Source organism: Zonotrichia leucophrys, chromosome 4, assembly GCF_028769735.1.
Source record: "Zonotrichia leucophrys gambelii isolate GWCS_2022_RI chromosome 4, RI_Zleu_2.0, whole genome shotgun sequence".
Taxonomy (NCBI): Eukaryota; Metazoa; Chordata; class Aves; order Passeriformes; family Passerellidae; genus Zonotrichia; species Zonotrichia leucophrys.
The window spans coordinates 53,476,952-53,497,192 of record NC_088173.1 but is presented as its reverse complement, the minus strand read 5'-3'; the positions used below and the strand labels follow the sequence as shown (position 1 = coordinate 53,497,192).

General features: G+C 38.3%; 1 protein-coding gene across 7 annotated transcripts in view; it reads left to right on the top strand.

Moving 5' to 3' along the window:
• The window catches only part of SORCS2 (sortilin related VPS10 domain containing receptor 2), a 538,682-nt gene that overhangs the window by 152,038 nt on the left and 366,403 nt on the right, over nucleotides 1–20,241 (top strand). The gene's annotated exons all lie outside the window — the stretch shown is intronic.

The window sequence follows — 20,241 nt, the reverse complement described above, 5'->3', positions numbered from 1 at the left end:
TTGTTTTTTTAATTTTTTTTTTTTAATACAAGCCCATGACACCAGTGACACTTACAGAAACAATATCACAGCTTATCCAATTATATGTTAGTACTATAAATAGATTTGAAATATTGAGGGCTTCCAAGGTGCTACAGGTACCTAGGAGATGATCATAGAAATTCTTGTTGTACAAAACAAATCTTACTCCATCGTCAATAGAATGGGACTATTCTTTATTACAGTAAAATTCAGTCCCATTCAAAGAATTGACTCTTACAGGAGGATTATCAGAATTTAAAAATAAACTAATAAAACCTCCACTTTTTGTAATGCATTTTTTCTTTAATTCTAAATTGCAGCTGATCAATGGCATTCTCTATCCCATTGTATGAATGGAATTAAAGTTGGGCTGGAACAAATTGCTGCTTTCTAGGTCAGCAACACAGTCGTCCTTTGGAAAATGAGTGTTAGAAAGTTGAGGCCTTATTTGATGAATACTTGATATGTGCCTGGGTGCGTTGCTGAATCATGGTTTCTGTGCTGGAATTACAGGCTTGACTCCTCCTAATTGGGTCCCCTTTGGGCTGTCTCAGAGTGTTGGCTGGCAGGGATTTAGATCCTGGGAATCCTGCACACTTAGAGCTTTTTTAGTTGAGGGAACATCTTGTGCAGTAGGGAGCTGTGTGAACTTGTTGAGGGAACATCTTGTGCAGTAGGGAGCTGTGTGAACTTGTCCCTTCCAAGGGACAACTGATATATTAAACTCCTCTTGTTAAATAGAGGTCTGTATTTCTATGTTTCTAAGGTCATGATTTCTGTCCCTTTTGAGCACCCTGCACAGGGTGGTGGGGAAGGGTCATTTTAAGTTTATGATGAGTATTTGAAAAGTCACCATTCAGGCTTGGAAAATGTTGCTCACACAACTGAACAAGTCCACGCTTGTTGCAATGAGCTGTGGCCACTTGCTGCAGCTGCACTGCTCTTATGTTTTTTCTTTAAGCTATGGGTCTTTTTGGTTTGGAAGGTTCTGAGTTCTTTTCTGTGTATTTGTATGCAGTTTAACAATAAAAAGCCACTTTTGCAGTGGCTTTTGAAATTTTTTTTTTTTTTTTAATTAGCAGCACTGATTAAGACAGCAGTTGACAATTTGGCCATTAGCTTCCATTGTGGTTTTCACAATACACCATTATCTTCTTTCTTCTTCATAGTGGGCTACTAGCCTGGAACCCTTCCAATTCTGCTGCAGTGACAGGATGGGCTTAACAGAAATCTCTGGGCTCAAAAAAAAGAAGTGACTCATCTCCCCTTGCTCATCTGCTCATGTACATCTTATTAAAAAGAAGTTTGTGTGATCATTTTGTTACGAATGTCAGGTAGAGATTCAGTCTTCTCTTTGCAGTCTGTTAAATTTTTCACTGAAACAAATGTGTTCAAAGGAGTTAATGTTATCCTAGAGGCAAGTGAGTGCTCAGGGCCGATCCTGTCACCCACAGCAGCCCTGCTGCCCGTTCTGGCTGCTGCGCCTCATTGCAGGAGGAGATGTGAAAGAAATGCTTTGCAGCTCCAGCCCTGGTCGCTCTGGGAAACCAGGCACCCTAGCTAAAAATAGGCTCCTCTAAGTTAGCAGCTTTGCTTGTGAATGCACAGCCAAGGGAGGCTGATTTGTGAAATAAATGATTTCCATGGACTGGGAACCAGGGCTGGTTGGGAAGAGACAGGCAGGAGAAAGAGTTCACAAAACGTAGTAGTTTTAATCCTAGCCTTGGCTATTTATAGAGTGCTTGATATTTCATCCTTTAATTTTGCTAACCGCTGTGCATTTCCCTAAGATCTCAGTCAGTGTCAGAGTTTGATCCCACTGAATGCTTTACTTACATGAGAAAAAGCATTTGTCTTGGAGACAGCAAAGTTTTAGCAAATCAAGGACTGTGTGAGGAAAACAAAGAATGATTGTATCTATTCTCTGGTCATGGCGAGTTAAGTGAAGGAGACTTCTTGAGGCTGAAAATTCAACAGCAGAGGAGCTTGATCCGAATTGTCTGGGTTCAGGATGTGTGCCACCAGAGCAGTTTCCCTCTTCTCCTTATTCGTGTTTGGCTTGGCCTCACCCTCCCTCTGCAGAGCTCTCTGTGACCTCTCTCCTTTCCAGCTGTGCGGCTGAACTGAGCTTGCCCCGCTGCCGGGGGTGATTCCTCTGCTGCGGGTGAGGCTGTAGGCATCAGCGTTTCATTCGGGACTGTAAATGACTCATTTTATCAGCTAGGGAAGATTTTCAGCTAGCTAGCTTGTGGTACAAGGAGAAAAATAAAAATGAGGGTTGGGAAGTGCAATAGATAAAGTGTTAATGGTCACAATTTAAACCTTAAATTGCCAATTGCATGACTGGCTAGAAAAAGGAAATGTGAGCAGAAAAAGAAGGCAGTAAACATGATGATTAAATGGATCTTACTCAGAGTAAATTATAGCATTCCCAAATGAAAGTCTTCTCCTTTACAGAGAAATCATTAAATGTTAAACTCACACTATTATTTGCGTTTCATTGGGTAGACTTGCATGTGCAGAAATATCCATTTTAATTAGTGTTGAAAAGAAGTCTCGTGTACAGAACACTGCCTGGTAGGTATTTTTATACTCTCTCACCGTGAACTCATTTTATATGATGATGATTTCTTCTAATTTTTAATTAACATGTCTAAGTTAGAGTTGGGGAAAATGATCAGTGTTTCATTAACTGCCTCACACTTGGAGATCTATGCAAACTTAATTGATGTGGTTGCTACAGGGTACTTTGTCAAATGAGCCGTCCTGCCACTACTTTTCTCCCCTTGCTTTTCAGTTCTGTGAATTTGAGTGAAAGACATACTGCAACAGCATATAGTTTTACATCCAAAATGACAACCTATGATGTGGTGTTATATTGCAGTGCAGTGTTTCACCAAGAATATTTTGAAATATTTTATAGACTGTATATTGGAAGATCTTTTGTGTATCACTGGTATATAGTGCCCTGCCTTAGCAAAGAGTGTATATAACAGTGTTTTGGAAAAACACTGAGAGTTTTTCTTGTTCCTTCTCTGGGGAAAATTATTAGTTCAACTCTGAGCATCACAATTTCAAATATACTTGCTTGTGTATAACAAATACCCCATAATTCATAATGTTTAATATCACAAAATATTAAAGCTGCTTGTTGTTGTTATTTATTGATTTATGTGGCCATATATAGAAATGAGTTATAGTATCTCACTGGAAAAAAATATTGAAATGTGTGAAGGCTGCTGGTCTACTGTTAAAGGAGGTGTCCTTGGCTCTGCTCCCAGCTCTGCCACCAACCTGTCCAATGACTGGCACCAACTCAGAGAATCTCAGAAGGAGTAAGGTTGGAAGGAACCCCAGTGGGATCATCTGATCTAGCCTCAACTGAGTACAGCTATTGGCATACTAGAGAAAATAATTTTTGTGGAGGAAGAGGCTGTTATTAATCATACTCCTTAGTAAGTGAGTATATTCCTACTTAGTATTATTCATTGGGTTTAGGTTATTGTAGCTGTAGTGGTACTGTTGCCATAATGTGATAATGAAAAAGGATAGGAAAACAGCAGAGGCAAAGAAGAGCTGAAACTTAGTGATGTACTCTGACCATGAATTATGCCCAGAAACTGAGTTAGAAATTCTTAAATCTGAGTAGCAATCCTATTCTGAACTTGCTTTATCTAAGAAAACCAATACTTTTTACTGTGTGCTTATCATATTGATAACAGCTAACTGCAGCAGCACGGAGAAAGTTGGTAAGTTATAAATTATTCAAATATTTTTTATGAAGTCATTATTAAAAGGATAGAAAAAATTGTTTTCCTTATAAAGTTAAAAAGTAAGGAAAGTGGCTATGATATTAAAATATACTTGGCTTCCTGTAAAGTTTTGGACTTAGAAATTTGATCAACAGAACTCTTAAAATATTATATTCACATAATATATTAAGGCACATGAGATTAATTTAAGCCATCCATGTGGCATGGAATTGCTGAGTAATTGAGGTTGGGAGGAACATCTGGAGGTCATCTGGCCCAGCTCCCTGCTCAAGGTAGGGCTCATATCAAAAGGGAGGTGAAGCTGTTAAGGGTCTGTCTGGTTCAGGTATAATTTGAGAACACCAAGGTTAGAGGTTTGTCAGCCTCACTGGGTGACCTACTACCTAATTAATCTCAGGGTGCAGTTATTTTTCTTTTTATATCCCCCTGGAATTTACCTTCCAGCTTGTGGTTGTATTTCTCTTGTTCTCAGACCCTGGGAAGAGTCTGTCTCTCTCTTTTCTTTAGGTAGTGGAGGGTTCTGCCTTGGTGTTTTCTTCACTGGACAAATGGAGCTACTTTACTTTTCCTTTTCTGACACGTGCTTCAGCTCTCTCATCATGGCCCTCTACTGGAGTTGCTCCAGGCTGTCAGTCTTTGTTGCAGCAGGGTCCCAAAGAGGGACACAGTATTCTGGATTGTGTATGCTGCTGTTGTAGGGAATTCCTGAATGATAAATATCAATGAGAGGATCCCCACACCTATCTGGATGTGAGGGGACATAGTTTATACGGCAGATTTCTCATGAGAAGCTGAATGCAACCAGGAAGAATGAGTTACTTAGATCTTTGCACATTTTATTCCATTTCTGAGGGGAAAACCAACCAAAACAGGGAAGCCCAGTTTGAAAGAAGAGAGTGCTCAGTTATAGTGCTGATATTAACTACAAATTCTAAAGCTTCAATTTCCTAGAGACGTGACGAAGAAGCAAGTTGCAGAGAGATGAGTGAGAGTGTCTTTTGGCACATTGCTGCCTGAACACTGGAGCCACTTTAGTGCAAAGCATGATGTCATGCAGGGAACAGTTTCCGTTTTTAACTGTTTCCAGTTCTGCAATTAGGAATGTAACGCATTGCGTTATGAGAATAAAATTTATTTTTCCTGGTAGGCTTTTTAGTGTTGGGTAAATATGACAGTTGAAACACATGGTGTTTCCTTAAAAGCTGTGAATTCAAATGATGGCTTAGTGTTGAAAAAAGGATATTGGGTGTTTACGATCCAAGGCAGGTCTGTCAGCTACAGAAGTCAGAGCATGTTTTCCACAAGCAGGAATAGTCCATTTGGGGCAAGTGCCAGGAAAGAGGGAAAATCTCCCTTGAGGAAGCAGTAGGGGCATAATTCACAATTTTGTGAAAACTCATTAACTTATTTTCTAAGCATTCGTTCTGAATCCAGTGCCAGTCAGTATTTCCATATTTTCAATCACCAATATGGATAGTGACATACATTTGCTGCTAAGTTTGTAGATAGCACAAAAATTGCTAAAATAATGATGGTTGTCGCAAACATAATCTGAAGTGGTTGATTAGATGAAAATTCAAAAATTCACTTTTATGGAGACAGATGGAGAGCTGCACATGCAAAGATATAAGGCTTTCAGGATGGAAGACTGCTTTGGGAATTAACAACCCTGAAGTCAATGTAAGGTTTTTGGGGGTAGCTTCCTCAATGAGTAAATCAACTGAATTGATGGGAAAGAGACCTCAAGATGTTTGTTCTTGATGCTGATATTCTCCTCTATATGTATTTGTGAACTGAACCTGGAAGATGTTCTTGCTTTCATTTTTTTTTTTCTCCTTGTCTCCAGCTGCAGACTTTCTCTTGACAAACTTGCTTGCTCTTCTGCAGAAAATCATTGAATTCTGCTGGCAATTAGCCCAGGGAAGCACAGACTAGTTAGAATAATTATTGGTGGAGGTGTAGGGGTAGGTCTACAAAGCCTAAGTCTAAGCAAGAGGAGAGAGATTAAAACCAGCTCTTTGGAGTCTGAGAGATGAATAATGTCTGGGCTTAGAAAGCTCTTGAATTTTCAGGGAGAACCTGGTGGGGTAGTTGAAAAAATGCTGATTATTTTTGTATGTATATGTATATTCATTTAGTCCCTCCTCTGCATGGCCTGATTTTATTAGGCATATTTGCCAAGTAAGCTTTCACTTTTAGGGAAAGAAGAACAAACTGTTTTAAGTTAGTTTTTCAATAGCAGAACTATGCTGGCTTATCCCAGAATCTCTGTTCCTGGAAACCTGTGGTGAGGTTCCTGTAAAGCTGTTTGTGGGCTGGCCATAAAGGGTTTATCAAGACTGAGTAAGAAAATCAACTTGGCTTTGACTTTGGTAGCTGCTGCTGCTCAGATCTGGTATTGTGACCTCAGAAATGTCCTCAATTCTGTAGAATATATTCTGAAGGAGTGAGGGGTAGGGAGATGACCCCCAAAAAATCATCCCGATGCTGAAAAGTAAGCTTTGTGAGGTAAATTGAACGGAGGCCAGTCATTAATCTTATCAAAGAGAAAAGGTCAAAAAGCAATGTGATTACTGTGTGTAAGTACTTATTTATGGAAAATATATTTGTCAGAAGAGGTCTTTTAATCTTCTATAAAAGCACATGACATGATCCTGTAGATAAATATCGAAGGTAGATAAATTTACTCAAGGAATAAGTCATCATTACTTGCCTGGCTGCATAAATAAATGTGGAACTCATTGCTAGAGGAAGAGGTAGGAGCAGTATATTTTTTAAAGTGTAGATAGCTGCATTTTGTGCAATGTGCTTAAAGTATATTTCTGGTTTGTATGGATTTGGGTCTGGAAGTGTAGGAAGAAAGGTGAATGGACAGAGAGAACCAGGTGATCCTTTCTAGCTTCGGATTTAGCTTCTGAGGTGCCTTCAGTTTACTTCTTTCACTGGAGGGTTGTGTTTATAGTGGCTGCAGATCTATAGCAACATGATAATTACCTGACACCACAGAATATCAGTCTACAGGAGGTCCCAGAAGATCCCTTTTTCTCCTGAACATGTTCTTGGCTCAAGTTGCAGTTTCACCTACCCATGTGCACCCCTCAACAAACTTAGTTCCTTCAGGGAGCTGAGGACAGCCACAGCCTGGGAGGAGGCAATGCCTGAGGTAATGCACACAGAGATCTAGATCTCTGGCTTACCACTTCTTAAAGGGAGCTTTTTTAGGAAATGTCATTGTGTTTCATGCTTTTTGAGGGCCATTTCCACTGGTCAGAATTGTTCCTACCTCATTGCTTAGAGACACCATCTTCTCCTTATGCCTGAGTCATGGCAATCTTGATTATGGGGATTTTGTCCCTATCTTCCCATCCCAATGTAAGAGCAAAATATCAAATTAATCAGTTGGAATAAATCAGAGTGTTTCTGATACATAAGCCTTCAGGAAAAATCACCATATCTTATGCAAAATACAGTTTAAGAGTACGTTAAACTGCAAGTACATCTTAGGAGCTAGAACATACAGTTTAGAGAATCTAAAAGCTACACGTGCCTTTCAGGCTCTCTGAGATGCCCGAGTACAGAAATCCTTCATTTTGCAGTAAAAAGGAACCACTGCCAGGAAGCAAAAATACTTTTTTAGTTCAGGAAAGCATTACCTTCCCTGCAACCCTAGTAACACTTTGTAGCCTTTATCCACTTGGATTCATTATGAATTTAGCCAGAAAACATTTGGCTTTGTGATCATTATCTCCCATTACCTGCTATGAGGACCGTTACATTTCACTGTATCAAACACTATTAGAATTAAGGTTATAGTTGCAAAAATATCTATTTCTACAGATTTGCAGCTCAATTCTAAGCAGGAAACATTTAGCTCCAGGCAGTTATTTAATTTTTTATTTCTGCCTTTTTCCTTTGGTGTTGAAAATAAAATTTTCATAATCTTGGAAACTAAAATAAACAAACTGTCGTGGAAGCTTGCCAATTCCCACCTTCCCCCTCCTTTTTGCTTTTGTTCATCTTCCTACCTCTCTTCTAGCTGCAGTGGGATGGACCCTTTTCTCTGGTCTATCAGTGTGAAATAACCATGAGAGTCACTGCAGAGCTGAAAGGTAATTAATAATTAAAGACAGATCCAGAGAAATGTATCTATAATGCATTGATTTGTGGGGGGAGGAGTAGGTAAGTTGCTTTTTTCTTTTTAAGTAAAAGAAAGAATTAGCAACTAGTCTTGGTTTTGGACACAAATCCATTTTGCAAAATTCAGATTACACTTCTTATTATCCATCCATAATGCTGTTTCTGGACCTGGGGAGTTGGGACTGAAGTTTGGAGATCTCTGTCTTTGTGTTAACCAGTCATGCACAGCCACAGACTGTTAGTGTTCTTTGCTCTGAGAAAATAAAAAACAAACAAATAAACAAACAAACAAAAAAACAACAACAACAAAAAAAAAAAACAAAGGGAAGGAGGGCCAACCCTAGCTACCATACCAGGATGCTAAAACCAAAACAAAAACTTGCCAGAACTGTGCCCAGAGACCCTGCATGTTTCTCTGTTTTTCTTAAGGCACTGAGGAGTAAAAAATTCTTAGGGACTGACAGATCTCCAAGTAGCTTAACTCACTAAGAAAATAGGCACTCCTTTAATTAAAATAGAAACCAAGAAACAGAATTTATGTGTTTGAGTATCGGTTTCTCCCTTCCTGGGTGATGCATTTCTCTGATAGCACATTTACTGCCTGTTTATTTTATTCTTGGAGGACTTGCATTATTTCCAGATATTGGATAATTTCTACTTCTTCACTGTAGTCCCCTGACCTTTATGTCCATAAACCGGATCTCTTCTTTCTTTTGGGAAATTTTATTTGGATCATCATCTATTGGTAACTTAGTTCATAAGCACAACTGGTTAAGAGGTGTACATATTATGCCTTCTTCCTGAGAAAGGCACTGCAGACTGTTTGTGTTGTGATTTGGGGAAGGGATAGATAAGCTGCAAAAAAAAAGAAAAAATTGGGTAAATTACTGTCAATTTGTTGTCACAGAGATTAACGAATTCTTTCACCTTCTCCAGACCAGGGAATATTGAGGGGACTTGATTTCTTTCCCTGTTGATATGGAACCAATGCCCCAGAAATTGCTTAGGTGTCTGTGGGTAGTGCTCTGAGCTGGGCAGTTTGTGAACACAGGTAGAAAATCCCTGGACTGAGCTAAAATCTCCCAACATTGGGCTTTAGCATTTTTAATTTCTCTCTTCACAAAGCAGTAATAGGGATACTTATTAATTAACTAGTGTGATTGTTATCCTTGCGCATTTTAAGTCTCAGAAAGAAAGCCTGAGCCACTTTGCTCTCTATTTTTCCTATATCATGCCCCAACATTTTTGTTGAGACCAGTCATACAAACGACTATTAAAAGTCAAATTTGAGCTTAAACAAACTTTAGTTTCCTTATTTTTAACACTCTGTTTCCTGAAGAAATGTCACTGGTCTTCTATTTGGAAAAAGACAATTCATGGAAGAATTGGTAGGGAAGATAGAAGTTTTTTTGGGTTATTTTTCTCTCCTAAAACTTGGTCAGTTTTGACATGCTTCTGTCTTCAGGAGGTGGCTGAGTAGTCTTGAACAGATGTTTTATTCATTTTACTGTGTCTACAAAATAATCTTCTGCAGCTATTTCTTGGGCTGCACTGAAAGCCTCTTTTTTCTTCTATTTGCCTCTGAAAAATACAGGCCTACTGCCTTGTCTAAGATGATGATGGGCTGGGAGAGGTTGGACAATAATTTCTACTGATGGAAAGCTATTTCTTCTTCCAAAGTGGGGATATGAAAGTAATTGAATGTTGTTTTAGACATATGGGTGATGCATTTTTCCTGTGGCCTCTAATCTTATAAAATTATTGCAAAATACAGTATTTAAAAAAATAATGTTTGTAGTTGATCAGGGATTGACATAATAGGTCTGAGGTAATTTCCAGTAGTTCTGCTTGCTTTCTCTTGTACTTTGTGAGTGAACTTCACTTCAGAAGTGTCTATTTAGAGGTACCTCTGGCAGTGTAAGTTCACACTGTATGGTGAAGAGGCTTGCATCTTGAAGTTTTGCTCTAGCTATTCTCTTGCAGTGATCTCATGTCCATTATAACTTGACATTTAAAGTAAAAAATTTGTACAATTACATGCATTTAGTGGAAAATACAATGTGGTTGTTTTTCCTGTGCACAGAATGTGAGAGACAGGTTTCATCAAAACTAGACCCTTCTCTTCATGTAAGAAATTTCAAGATCTGATTTATTTTTCCCGTGTTTAGAATGGTCTTAATCCAGATTCCAATTGGTTCAGACTTTGGGTCAGACTCTAAGTAAGTGCATGGGTATGGAAGGGGGAGGAGGGAGCAACAAAAACATCCATTTGATAGACAACATTGAGCTGAAAAGCTGCCATTGGTTTTGGACTGTAGCCTCTGAGCTCTGGCTATTACTGTCTTTCTGTCATGGCATCACTTAAAACCCTAACTTGAGGAAAAACAATTTGCAAGAATTTAAAAGTTCAGTTTTTTTTCTTTGTTTTGGGATAAGTTAATTTCCATAAGAAAAAGACTGTTGACTGGTAAACAGAGAAGACTATTCTCTAAAGTTTCAGAAATAAAATATAAATAGAGACAAGCATTTGTAGTTCAAATATAGAACAAACTCATTAGGAAAAATCATTGGAAAATAAATAGCAGTTCCAGAGAGATGCTCAATATAATGGAGGACAACAGCAAATGTCATGTATAATGTACAAAAGTTTTAACTGTCTCATAGTATAAAGTTATGTTGTAAAGAACCTTGGAATTAATTATATCATGGTCATACCTACCATTTTGAAGAAATGAAATATGGGGTTTTTAGTAGTTAAAAAATTTAGTCTGCTGCACCTTCTGAGGTTATATATAACATTTTACAAATTTCTTCAACTCTTTCCTTTGTTTTTGTAGGAGGTAAGGGAAAAAAGATTTTTTTCCATATGAAAGATTGCTCCTTTTTGGCACAGTTTGTGTTACATGTCAGGACATTGGTGGTACAGAGGCACATAACTACTGCAGACCTCCTGGCTCCACATGTGGGTCTGGTGTGGGTAGCAGTGAGAAGGGAAAGGGTCTTGGGACCCTGAAAGCTTTTGGGAGACGTGGGAGTTGGGTCTGGGAACATCATGGATCAGAAAAAAAGGTCCTTGGGGTTAGGCATATGGAATTTAGATGTGTCTGTTGATCCTGCTTCTCAGTTTGTTCTCACTTTATATGATGTTTTCTGCTCTGCCTGGACTTCTCCTGCAGCTTATTTAGACAGGGATTCATCCAGACTTTCTGAGAGGGTCAAGCTGGAAGTGTAGGTCCTCAGTATGATAAATCACTAGGAAACACAGTACTTCCAAAGAACTGTTCACATCTAAACTGATCTCTAGAGATATCTCTCTCTTTCTTCCTATCCTAAAGTTGGGATAAACCAGGGTAATACATCTGTCTCTATTTCTCAACTGTAAAATAATCATTTTAAGGGGGCACAAGACTGAAATTACCACATTTCTACAGAAAAGAGCCATGAGAAGTTCTAAGTGTAGAGGTAACTGTTCAGAAGAGTTCTAGGCATGAATTTAAAATGTTTTCCTTCCTCTTCTTGTGCTGCTTAACTATTGGATCTATCCTTAAATCCATGAAGACAGAAAACAGCAGTGCTCATGACATGAGGAAAGAAGTACTTAGCATATTTCTAAACCAATCTGTGATCATGGGGAGAGACCAACCATGAAAACCATCAGTCTTTAAGGGGGAGAATTTCACATTAAGGGTTTGTGACTGAAACTGCTTTGCAGCTCTAGCTACCGCCAATTAAATGCTGACATGCAAAAACTGTCTCTAAAGAATCTGTTGAATACCTAAGTCTTTACTGGAGTAAAATAAAGAAATATAGATCTCATTTATCAGGGTCTACAATCTTTCCCTGCTTGTATCTACTTGATCTGAGGGTCATTTAAAATGTATTAGAGGTTTAAGATTGGAATGCAAGGCTAATTTGAAACCTGGCTGTAAGATGACTGATGATGTTATTATACTTCATAGTGGTTAAACTAAAGCACAGTGTCTGTATGACGAGAGGGATCCAAAATGATGTGCTGAACGAGCTGTTCCTTTTCACAGATAATGCTATATAATTCCACTTAGCTTTTTTATGTCCCCATGGCTCTTAAAGTAATGGACACCTAGGGCAGAGGCTGGGTGAGGAAACACAAAAAGCTGGCAAAAACTCAGTGCTCACAGATTGGAAATCTCCTGGTTTGGCTTCAGACTGAATGTGGAGAACTTTCCAGCACTCCCTCAGTCGCTTCCAATGTTTTCTTTGACGTATTTGGCCCCTGACCAATTTTCCCAACTGCTCCCAAGCCCTCTCTAATAGTCTCCTAACCCACTTGGATGTTCCCTCTGCTCCTTTACGCCCTTTCCATTGGCACGAATATGAAGTTCTGCTGCTTCAGGAATAGTGCTGAAGATAAATGTGCTTTCATCCTTCTTCTCAAAAGGGCTCATTCCCAGTATTTTACAGTAGCTGAATTCTGTTAATGCCATTTGAGGTGTTCCAAATTTATTGTGAATGGGGCCGCGGGGAGCAGGCAGGCTTGGCATTGGGTGGGAATGGTTCCCTCTCACATTACGCTGGGGCAGTGTGTTGGTACTTCTGAAATTAATTATTTTAGCAACATAAGTAAGATGAAACGGTTACAATGAAAGGCAGTCCTAGAGAGACTAGCTTCCACCCAGGAAAAGTGGGTGGTATTGGGCCTTGTCTATCCCTGTGTGAAACTGCAGAGAGTATGGTCCTTGTTTGGAGAGGCACCCAGGCACTCCTCACTGGAAGGGTGATCAAGCTGGGGGACAAGGGGACTTCTGTTAGAAAGTATCTGGAGTATCAGCCCCAGATCTGTTTTGGGTTAGTCCTGTTTTACTAGGCAGCCTGATTTTTTTTTTTTTTCCAATCCATTTAATCCGCCTTACTCTCTTTTTTGTGTCATTTTCCAGCTTTAGAATAAGCAGAGTTAAAGTATCTCTGACCATGTAAATGCTGATTAGTACAACACACACGCTCCACATCACAAAAGGTGTGAAACAAGTTTTGCATCTGCCTCTGCTTTGTCTCTGGTCTTCTGACTGAAATATTAATCAGCATTACTCTGTCACTGTAATAGAACTGCCTTGGTCTTTAGCATGTTTGTCCTGGCAGAACTCCTTTCAGGTAGGAGTGTGCCCATGTTCCACTCTGTAGACCATGTTCCTATGTTTACCTTTCTCATTCATACAGAACAAACTCAGGCACCTAATATTCAGTTAATATAAATTTCAGTCCTTATTCATGATGAAGGATATTATACAGTGTGGTTCTTTGGCTGATCTTCATGAAGTATCAAAGTCCTTGCTTCCATGCACAGTATTTATAAGGCCTTTTTATGATAAACAATTAGGTCTCATTTGAACACCATTAGCCATTTCAGAGATAATTAAATGTTATTTTGAGGACATTGTAGGTTGATGAAACCTCTGGTAAATATGATGTTATTTGGTACAATGATACTTAATCTTGTGGTTCTGGTGAAGACAGAGCAGCTGTGAGGGAGAATAACCAATATGAGCATGTCTGCCAACAGCCCTGTGTCAAAGGAATGCTCTGCCCAGCTTGTGGTATCCTCCTCTATTGCTATTTCCATATGCCTTGCATAATAATTTCATTTTTTAAATAAAAAGCATAGTTATTTTTATATGTAAATGCTTTTCTTAAAAAAAAAAAAGCTCTGGCCTTGAGAAAACATTTAGTGGTGCAGATTAGAAGCTCAGTTTAAATTTTTATATTTTACTATTGGGCTGTAACACTAAATGAGAGACTGGGGATATTTCACAAACTGCACTTAAAATCTGATTTTTCTTTTCTGGTAGTGAATAGCTATATAATAGTGATGATGGAGGTAAACAGCTTATTTATAATATTGAATTCTTGAAATATTTGGAAGAGACTAAAGATGCTTTACATATGCCATCTTTCAATGTTAACTCTGCTTCCTCTTGAATTTTCATGGGAATGAAAAAGAATATTAACATATTAAGTTTGGTTCTGCAGGAAGGATTGCTAATTCAATTTAGAACACATTAGTAGGGAAGATAAGTAAAGCTAGTCCGTATTTAAACAAGAATCACAATTAGGGGACTAGAGAGACAGGAAAAAAATATCCTTGCTTCATGCTTTAGAAATTTATTCTTTTGGCATGTTTGCAAATGTGGTTTTAAGAACTTATCAAATGCTATGTTAAATATTTAAACCTAAAAATTCCTCTGGTTGTGTAGTAAAAGGCAATGCCAGAAAACTGGAGATTTTTGTGTCAGAGGTGACATTGTTTGAGGCTGTTTGAAAAAGAACAGGAAGTTTAATTAAACAACTACTTAAAATCTTAGACAGTTTCCAAAGCTGCAGATTTGATTCTAATAATTCAGACTGAGTTCCCTCCCATTTGCTTGAGCAAGCTCTGCATCTGCAGCATGCCCAGAAATCCTGGCCCTGCACCTACTGGTTCTAGAAAGGAGCAGCAATGTGAATATGTTGAAGTAGCAGCACTCCACATTGGCTGACCAGTTCTGTATCAACTTTGATTTTTGGGGTCTGGTCATTAACAGTTATATAACAACAGTCTCTGTTCTTGTGTGGGTGGGTCAGGCAGTACCACAGAAACCTGTGCCTATCCAGCAGCCAGCTGCTAACAACTGCACAAGCAGCCCAGCTGCCCGAGCTACAAGATAGGAAAATATATTTGGGAAGCCTCTTTATTTATATGCCTTCCCCAATCTTATATTTTTTTGTAGTTTTTTGTTTATTGCTGTTCTAGATGCATCTATGCCATGGACTTGTGATATTAACTGATATGGTTACTTCAGCCGTATGGCTATCTATGTCTCTGTTAAATATGATTGAAATCAGTCAGTTGATTTAGAATTAAAAGGTAGGAATGAGGAGCTCAACCCATACATATACAGTGTCATACACATGGAGTGGTATCACAGAAACAATTTTCTTAGGAGCTTGCATTGAAAATCTGGCATGAGCTGGTAAGGTTTGATGGTGATGGTGTTGAAGACTTCTTGTCTTCTGTGCTTGAACTGTAGGCTCCTGGAGGCAGTAGATTTTCTTTTTGTCCTGTGTTTGTACAGAGCTAACAGAGAATAATCCTGTTCTGTGCTAGACAGTGGATTAAATCTATTTGATACCTAAAGTTACTTTTCTGTATGAATGTTTTCAGGGTCAATGTGTGAAGTACTATGTTTAAAATGGTTTTGAATCTGGAAGCAATCACAACCACTGCTTTTATTCAGCTCTTGTGGATGGAAATACCTCTTAGAGAACAGGAATTGAGTCATTATTGTGTCTTACTTTGAATTATGAGTTAATTCACTGTATGGAATTATTACTAATGTTTAATACAAGTGCACTGGTATAGTCAGTGACTTCATACACAGTAAGTCCTTTCGTCTCCCAATACAATTTAGTTGGAACAAATAGAAATCTAACTCTTTCAGTATTTCATATTAAATCATGTATTGCTTTTATGAACTTTATTACCAGAGAGGAGTAGAAGCTTATACAGTGAATTCTTAATAGCTCAAATAATGGTTTAAATGTTTGCTTTTTTACCTTTTACCATAGTGCTGCAACAGAGTCAACTTAAGTGCCCTTTTTCTGTTTAGTTTTCCTAGCATAATCAAATTATGATGTAGTTATTAAGAGTAGTATGTTGGTCCATATAATAGCCTTGTAGTAATGTACCTTCATATTAATAATTTCCTGAATTTTAGTTTTCTCTTAAGAGTCTTTGTTTTAAATAAGAGATGTGAAAATTAACATTGCTCTTAGCATGATGATTGAAGAGCCTGCTGCTGCAAAAGTGGAAATAGCTTGAGGGATTGGAGCAGTAGGTGGCTGCCTATAATTTGTTAGGGAGATTCTTGATTATTAGGTGTCAAAAAAGTGTTGGAATTACAGGGGGTGGTAGTGAAAAATTAATAGGATGTGCCTAGAACCTGTTGATCTCCCCAAAATAGTTGTGGTGTACAGTGGAATAGTTAAATAGCTGAAAAGGTGAGTGAGGCTCTGTTCTTGAGCAAAACAGCAGCTTATGTTCCAGTCATACAGGGTATTAAATGCCTCTCATAAACACTTCTTTGGATTTCAGTGGGTTCATTCACATGAATTAAATTAAGCAGATGCTAAAAAGTTTGCAGAAACTTGAATCTGTCTGAGGAGTTTATTTTCCTGGTAGCTCTGGCTGCCCAGAAGTACTTACAGTATCCTCTCACTCTCTAAAAGCTTGAGAAAAGACAAAAACTTGCAATCATACTTATAATTGTGCATTTGAAAGTATGAAATTTTTGCTATGAAACTTCTACATAGATTAAAAAAATCCCAAAACCTAAAATCAGAAATTTCAGGGGTCAAATAAAACTTTATCTGTAACAATCTGCATGTAGATAGAAAAAGAGAGATCTTTGTTAAGAGTGGTCCATGAAAAAAAAGCATCATGGAGGGAGCATGGGGGAAAAATAAAATAGTTTTCCAAAAGTTGATGTTTATCAAAAAGTAAAGGACTTTAGCAAATCCTCCACAGAAAGATAAAATATAAACACCAGGAAAGGTGATTGATCTAGAATTCATTCCTTTTTCCCTTCTCAGCCCCCTTAGCTTGCGTGATGATGAAAAGAGAGGATTAAAATGGGTTTCTTAAAGCCAAAATTTTATTAGGAAATGATTAAAAGCACATTGTGTCTTGTAAAGTGAAGTTGTTCTCTTTTCAGCCCAGACTTGCTGCAAAGCATTTTCAGAGGAGAGCAACAGGAAAGGAGAGGGGATAAACATAGATCATTCTAACTTTCATTATTCATGGGTAATAATATCTGGAATTTTCCATTTGTTTTTCTGGTCTGTCATTCACTGAAAACGCAGTGCACCCCTGAAGACAGCTCTATATCCAGAAAGAATTTTGGATCAAAACTTTATCAACTCCTTTGTTTGAAGAGCAGTTTGGAGCTGTGGCTACTGAGAATTCACACAGGCAGAACGAAGTTATGGAAGCAGGGGAATGATGTGGGAGAATCAAAATTCCATCTGTGCACCCTACTGTCCCTCTCCCCACCAAAAAAGGAGGGGGGAGGATGAGGTAGAGAAACTTCTGAAGGCCCAACACAGAGAAATTGACTGAAGCTAGTTATTTCTTCCATGGAAAACTAACTTCTAATGCACATTGCATTTGATTCTTGGAATTCATAAGGGATTTATCTTCCATACCATGGCACATAGAGAGAAATACTGGCTTGATGGAGAGGCCTTTACCAAAGGCTTTGGTAAAGAAGCAGTTAATAGAGTATCAATTTTGTGATAAAAGCTGAAAGTTTTCACTTTCTTTTTTTCCCTTTCATATTTTTTTCCAGAAGTGCTATTAGGTATTCACAGGTCCCTAGCACACAACAGTAATCATTGTTGTCATCTCCATTGTCATACTCTGGGAAGGAACTCAAAGAAATGTGGGCGAATTTAAGTTTAAATGGTTTAAAATGGATTCACAAGTCTCTGGAAGTCTGAATGGAGTGGAGATTTCTAGATAATCCTATAAATCCAACTTAAAGTAAAAAATCTGATAAATCTTAATTCTCCTTAATTGCCTACATTTAATTTAGCTGTAAAATAATAAGAGAAAAAAGTTAAATTTGTTGTTGCTGTCCATGACTGATGGTAATATGAGGTGGTTAAGAATCATATCCTTGATCACTGCTCAGTTGCTGCTGTGTCTCTCCCCACCACAGGCCACCCAAGCACTTTCACTAGAGAGCCATGTGTATGAACCACTGGGCTTCAATCCAGCCTGTAAAATCCTCATAATTATGGAGTCTCATTAAAATAAAATCAGTGAAACAGGCTTCTGCTTTTAAAAGTGATGGGTAGAATCCAGAGATCCTGAAGATCTTTATGCTTTCATAACTGCCATTATGGTCAGCCTGGATCCTGTTTTCAGGATTGCCTGAAAAGATGCCCACAGGCTAAAGGACTGTGCTGTAAAATCTGTTAAATATCTGGCCTCCATTATTCAGATACTGGGATGAAATCCTCTGGCAGAGTTGATATGATGGTCAGCCCCTCTGCAGCTTCATTCTTCTTAATTCATGACAAGAATCTGCTAATGTTATTAGAGAGTTCAGAGATGGCTTCTGATGGCTTTGTTTTTCCTACTAAGTCATTCTCTCTACTTTCAAAGTACAAAATAAGGTGCAAACTTAAATTTTTGCATGAATTTATCTGGCAGATTGGAAAGTACTGACATCTATTTTTCAGAGCTCTGATTCAATTTAAAGCACCAATCCTGCAGCTTCAAGAAGATGTTTTACTGCTTATGGCTGCTCCCCACTGCAGTTTGCAGTTACCTGAAAGCCATTCAGTCGAGGTGTGGGGAACAGCAGTGCCTTTCTGGTTTGGTGTGTGCATGCCCAGGTGAACTGCAGCTAGCCAGCAGTACCGGGAGCCTGGCAGTCTTTTACATTCCTGACTGGTGCTGAGCTACAAAAATGGCTTTTCTGGAAGGTTCTTGGTTGGTGCATCCATACAGGTTATGCTCAAAGCAGGTAGACTGAGGGTGACCCAACAGGATTTTTTGTGTATGGTTTTAATCTGCTTAATTCGGGAATAGAACATTGAGCTTAGCCTGTGGCAGGATGGCTCCAACACACATTGCTGAAAATTATCTGAATTTTAAAATTTCTAATTCTAGGATGTACAGGGATGAAGAAAGTTGGTTCACCAAGTTCAGGATTCAGCCTCCATTTTTGCATAAATGGAAGGAAAGAAAGTGCAATCTCTTCTATTTTTAGGTATTTTCTTTTTTATTTTAATGTACCAAGTATGCATTCTTGTATCTCTTAAAAAAATAAATTCCAGATCAGTTTTTGTGACCAAAGAGGGATTATACTTGTTTGGAAAGGCACAGTCTGAAACTTTTTCCTTAATAATTGGAGCCAATAGATGCTCCCAGTAGTGAAATTTCTTTCTTTTTCTCCTTAACTGCAAGCACCAGTAAAAGCTGTAGTTAAGACACTGATGATACAATAAATAGCTGACCTGGTAGAACGTGCTTGGGCTGTAGCCAGGAATTTCCTCCACAGATACAATCTCCTTTAGAAAATGGTTCTTTCCCTTTGTAAGTCTTGTAGTGACCTAATTTTTTTTTTTCTTTTTTTATGCCAAAACTTTTATTTTTATAAGTAATCAAATCCCAAAAAAGTGATATGGTAAGTTGTGGCTCTTTTGAGAATAGGAGTGAATAATACTTGTGAATTATGGATTGTTCCCACTTTTGCTTATCTCAATATGTGTTGTGAGTTTATTAGGTTTGGCTAACCCTTGAGTGAGACTGTTATTATACCTTAGTTCTGTAAAACACTGAATTATTTCCATGTGATAACATCTTCAGTCTGTAATTCTGTTTTCTTACAATCTCCAGCATACAAGGAGTGCAGCATAAATGTATCATTGGCATATTTAATTATCTGAATAATCAAGGTGAACACCTACAGTTGCTGTTTGCTGTAGATTTCATCTGGTGGTCAGAGCAGAGCAGTGCCAGGTAAATAACAGCTTGCCCCAAACTGTTTGAGACTGGTGTTGACCCCACATTAAAGAAAGCCTCCAGCTGTGCAGGGGACCAGCCTGTTCTGCCTCTCTGGGGGTGCCATGGGCATGGGGCTCTAAGAGCCACAAATATGGACTGGCAGCAAATGAAAAAAACCTGTAAAAGATGCAGACATAAACCATAGTACTGAGCTTGATACACTGCTTGTGGACTAGAGCTTTACATTATTTGACCAGTAAATTTGTTACTTGTTGAGCAAATGGAAAATGTTTCTTGCTGACTGTTTTCAAAGGATGAAGATGTTTTGTGGATAAAATTTGCTTGTGTGTTTTGTTGGCTGTTGCTGATGCAGATGAGTAATTTATTGAGCACAGAGCTGGTTCATGAAGGGGAAAAAGTGATTCTTCAAGAAATGAAAAGTGATAGCTATGAAAGTTGCATTGCTGATTTTGTGAGGAAGGCCAGAGCTCTTTTTCCCCCTGATTTTTTTAATCTGGATAATCAAAGTTAATCACCATTGTTTAACACTTTGGATTTAAAAAAAATTGTGTCTGTAGAGTAGCCTCCTAAATTTAAACAAGGAACCAGGTTGTTTTTTCGTAATCAGAAAGTAATAAAGATTCCTTGAGGACTGTCTGGTGGTGGTGGTGGTATTTATGTGACAATTCCAACTCCACTGTTTATGTGAAATGGGCAATCTTTCACAGTCACCAGGTTTGCAGAAAATTTCAAGTGCTGAAATCACTCTTCCCAGAAAGAGAAATG